Source organism: Amaranthus tricolor, chromosome 9 (genome assembly GCF_026212465.1).
Source record: "Amaranthus tricolor cultivar Red isolate AtriRed21 chromosome 9, ASM2621246v1, whole genome shotgun sequence".
Classification (NCBI taxonomy): domain Eukaryota; kingdom Viridiplantae; phylum Streptophyta; class Magnoliopsida; order Caryophyllales; family Amaranthaceae; genus Amaranthus; species Amaranthus tricolor.
Window position 1 is genome coordinate 17,143,734 of NC_080055.1, and position 5,278 is coordinate 17,149,011.

Sequence of the window (5,278 nt, forward strand, 5' to 3'; positions counted from 1 at the left end):
ATTATTATTATTATTGTTCTTTTTATTAAAGATATGTTGATATTTAAATTCGTATATAAAAGACATTATTTGTTAAAACTAATAAAAAAATAATTTAATATAATAATAAAATCTCCAAAATTTATTAAAATACTAAATAATGACGTTATGAAAATCTCGGGGTGTTACACCGAGTCAGCAAGAAAAGCCAACTCGGCTTTCCTAAAATTGGCCCTAAAGCCGAATCAATTTGTTCAGCAGGAAAAATCGAGTCGACTTTCCTGGTGTTGGAGCAAAAGCCGACTCGGCTTTTTCTTCTGAGATGACCTTTGTGTCTTTACATTTCCTTTGAGTTTATTGCATTGGATTCCTTCACTTATTCCATATCTTTTCTGATGTTACAAAGGAGTAATTGGGAGGAATAATGCTCATGAATACCTTGGTTAATGGTACTCATTGGAGGTCATTAAGATTGATCATCAATGGGTGATTTATTGTGTCATGACCCTTTGCTATACTTGGAGTAGTATAAATAGGGGCTTAGGGAAGGATTGAAAACACACCATTTTTTTGAATTCTCATTCTTGCTCTTTCTCTTTCATTTGTGTTCTTTCAAGAGAGTAATTAAATTTTGTTAAAACTTCCAAAGCATATAATTCATCGAACACTTGTTGTTAAGTGACATACCCTAAGTACTAAGGGTGTGTTGTGTTGTTTGTATCTCGTTGTGAATTTCCAAGTCAAAAACCCGATTACCTTTGTGGGGGATATATCACAAAAGGAAAGTGGTTACACGCCTACAACAAGTATCAAGTTTCCGGGTAAAGGTTGTCGTTACAAAGATAATCATCAAGTTTATATTTAGTGTATTTTGTAAGTTTTATTTTAGCCATCAACAAAGAGAAAATACAAATTCCCAATTGTAATTTGTATTTTGCATTATTAGTTTACAATAAATGATAGATTATAAACAGTGGCAGATAAAGGGTTCAGAGTCCCCAGGGTCACCAAGTCACCAACAAATGGAGGAAATTGCGGCATAATTTCATTTGTAAAATTAACAACTAATACTATACCAAACCAAATTAATATAAAACGATCAATAACCTCATCCTCACCTCAAATTGTGGCAACCCAAAAAATTTATGATGTTCATTAACATCATCCTCACATAATGAAGTTCAAATTTACAATGAAAAAAAAGTCCTATAAAATGAAGTAAATTTTACAAAATGACGAAAAAACTACAATTACTCTTGCCTAATTTTCATGTTTTGAATCGTTGTACACTAGCATGAAGACTAACATTGAGAAACAAATCCTTCCTTAAAAAGTTAACTAAGTTACCATTCAACTATTGTTCTCCCATGTTGTTTCACACTTTACTTTTTATATGACTCATTTCAGAAAAGGTTCATATGACACTTGTTGTCGTCATTCGAAGAAGTAATATTCAATGTCAACAGCTTGTAGACATCTCAATGTGTTTCATGTTTCTTGTCTCAACAAGTTTTATGGAAAGTTCGTTGAGAGTCTTAACTTCTAAGAATTGTTCCACGTTTCTCACATCACCATAAAACTTATAATTGATTCCTTAAAGAATATCAAATCTTCATTTGGAAACTCATTTAGATAAAATTTAGCAAGGCTAAGCAATTTTTTTATATAAAAAGATGAGAATCCATCACTAGGACTAGAACAAGCCATACAATTTTTTGTTTCTCACTAAATCGATTTTCATGTTCATGTAATTGTAGATCAATCACACTTAAAGAAATTTCAACTTGATTATAAGAAGATTTACTACTTGAGGAGCTTTATCACGAACCATCCTCCTTCCATGACCAATGTGACTAACATACAAGTATTTCATATTTGGAATATCACAATTATATTTAGCCATGAATAAAGTAACTGTATTCAAGTGATCTTCCTAACCATTATCTCGTATTAGTTCTAACTATTCCTTTTTTGTTCGATCAACCAAAGTCATTGCATAAACTATATCTTGATCTTTTTTTTTTTTTTTTTTTTTGCAACCTCACATTTAATGAATTGACCTCAAATATAGACCTCATCAAATAGGCTATAAAAATGAAATCAAATGACATCAACATATCTATGATTGAATTTGCCTTGGTCCAATCAACCTCATGAGAATCTACAATGGCTGTAAGGGACTCCAAAATTGGTCAAAACAATCAAGTGCAGTTTTAATGCATTTAAAGTGAGTGCTCTAACGAGTGTCACCTAGTCGAATTAAGCTAAGATCTTGATTCAAACCACTTCTTGTCTCAAGTTCACCTCATGATAATGCCTCAACAATCCATCACAAAAAAATATTGTCCAACATTATCACCCTTGAATGAATAACAAGCAAAACAAAAGGTTTCATCTTTCTAAATACTATATCTAAGTCATATTTTGTATTTCTCAAACCATTTCCTATTAAATCTACGGTAAGGTTTTTCGTCCCAAACTTTGTAAATTTAAATTTATGTTTATAAGGTTCACAAAGATCGCTTGAACAATATTCTCTTTTAACAATATCTCAATCACTTGGGTGAATTTGACAAATTCTTCTCCGTTTTTCGAGGTCTTAATGAAGATTCAAAGTGTCTATGGAAGTTTATCTTCCTTAATTTATCGAGGTTGAGGTCTTTCTAGTTGAAGTAGTTTCACTTTAATTTATTTCTCTTCATGACTTGAGAAGAAGGAATAGATGCTGGAGTAGGACTATTTGATTATGCTTGACTTTGTTTAATTGGAAGGGAGCTTGGAGTTATCCCCACTTTTTCTACTCAAACGTTTTGCAAAAGAAGTAATATTCCTTATTTTCTCTTCATTATTTTGATTTGTGAACTCTAAATCTCTAGTAAGAATATTAACAAATACATTCAATTATTTAAAGAAGATAAACAAAAAGAAAATTCAACAAATAACACTCTGAAAATATTCAAAGAACATTAACAAACATAACACAATAATACTCCCAGAAAACTTAAATAATGTCTCATTCTAAATTTAAATATCTAATGATAAAGATTAAAGAACATAAGAAAATAATCACTTAATGTCTAAGTCTAATGATAAAGATTAAAGATTAAAGAACATAGAACATAATGATAAAGATTTAGATTAAATATCAAAGCAATAAGTTAGAATGGATACCTTTAAACTTAAAAACTAAAACTAAAATTAGGGACGTGCGGCAAACTAACAGTTGTCAGAGGCTATGCATGTGCGATGTGGTGCCCTAACTTGAGTCCGCCCCTGATTATAAGCATTAACAATATAAGAGAATTTTTTAACTTTTTTTTTGGCTTATGTTTTAAAATTAATGAAAATATAATGATAATTGTATTATTAATTATAATCATAATTATTTTTTATTAATTTTGAAATCATAAAAATAATTATAGTCTACAAAAGGAAATATAAAAAATTAAAGGAATAAGAAAATGAAAAGAAAGCATTACGAGAATTTTGTATGCATGTGGGGGTTGAGGGAACCAGGTTGGCCTGCTTAACTCTATACCATTCACATTACTGGCAGAATATCGCATAAGGTCCATTTCCATTATCTTCTTCACATTATTTTTCTTTTGTTTTGACTTTTTCTCCTATTTTAAAAGCTTTTTTTTCCTTTTTCTTTTTTTATTTAATCAAGTGATGTACTATCCGCCATGATTCCACCTAAAGTTTGACTCCACTAATTCAATCTCGAACATCAATGCTTGTGATAATTAAATTGAAATTCATAATTTTAAATAAATAAATAAATTAATATTTAAGTTAATTTTGAAAATATGTGAAATTTAATGAAAAGAAAAAATGAGTTGGAGAATATGACATAAAAATAAGTGGATGATATAAATGAGTGATTAATATGATAAAAGAATATAAGTTGATAGATAAGATTAAAAGAATGAGAATGAGACCATAGCCAAAGCAAAAAGTGTGCAAAATTAACGGCACAAATTAAAAAAAAAAAAAAAGAAAAAGTTTGAAAATAAGGATATGGGAGAATATTTTTAGTTCTTTGATCTACTAACTACAAAGTTGAAGCTATTTCTACATATAGTTAGGTGTATAGTTTCAATCCAAGAAGAAAGTGTTACATTCCTATTAAACTTAATTTTGAAAATTTAATTTGAACATGTACTTCGAATTGTAAATTTCAAAACTAATAGATATATATTGAGAATAATGAAAGGAGATTCAAGAAATTCTTTTTATAAACTAGAAGTTATAATAGATTTATTTTACCTTTTATTTTTAATTAGTTTTGTTAATAAAATAATGTCAATTTTAACTAATCCCCTAATTTGTTGATTGCTAGAGATTTTTTCAAAATTTTTTTGGCAATATGTTGACTAAATAATTGGTTTTAAATAACACCCACAAAATATAACCTAAAGTACTTACGACCCGTTTGGTTGATGGTAATGAATAGAGGTGTTCATTCGGTTGATCAGGTCGGTTTCGGACGGGTGTTATTCGGTTCGGTTACATTTCGGATCGGTTATTTTTCGGCTGTGTGTTACAACGGGTCACACTCGGGTCGAGTCGGTTAGTCACGGTTCGGTTAGAGATCGGTTATTCAAGCTATCGGGTTAGCATCAGTTCGGTGTTGGTTGAACTTCGTGTCGAGTGTCAATCGGTCTCGGGTTGTTATCGATTACTAATTGGTTCAGTTTTTTCGGGTACAGATCGGGTTCGAGCTTTATTTTTCGAGTAGTTATCGGTTACGGATAACTATTGATCGGGTCAATATCGAAATAAGTTAATAGTCAGGTTTTTAATTGATGTATGCTCATTTACTTACCAAAAATAATTACCGATTGTTTTATCAGATATAAGGTTCGGATCATATATAAATGGGTCAATAAACCCTTAACCTGAACCTGACCCATTTAATTAATGGGTCAAAAATGGAAACCCCGACCTGATCTGTAGCAGATCGGATCAACCTGCTAATGACCCATTTAACCTACTTTTTTTTAGGTCATTAGATTCATATATTTCAGGTCATTTGACCCATTTAACCTTAATTAAAGGCTTCCTCCAAAAATAAACGTATGCCACTTAATGCAGCGATCACACGGTATTCTTTAGTAAAAGGCGAAAGAATAGTTCGCTTTGTGCTCACGGCGTGGCTGCGTAAGTTGGTATGAGATCTGTGGAAGTGATTTAAATGATTTTTCTTCTATTAGTATCTTTCATAGCCGATGTGGGACAACTTCCTTTGTTATTGAAAGTCATCTTCAGTTGACAGATCCCTTAAACGATGTGGGAC

At 30.8% G+C, this 5,278-nt stretch overlaps 1 non-coding gene across 1 annotated transcript; it reads right to left on the bottom strand.

Moving 5' to 3' along the window:
• Positions 1-5,024: 5,024 nt before the first annotated feature.
• Positions 5,025-5,140, bottom strand: LOC130824674 (U5 spliceosomal RNA). The gene has a single exon (XR_009046766.1). It is a non-coding gene; the product is annotated as a U5 spliceosomal RNA (small nuclear RNA).
• Positions 5,141-5,278: the final 138 nt, after the last annotated feature.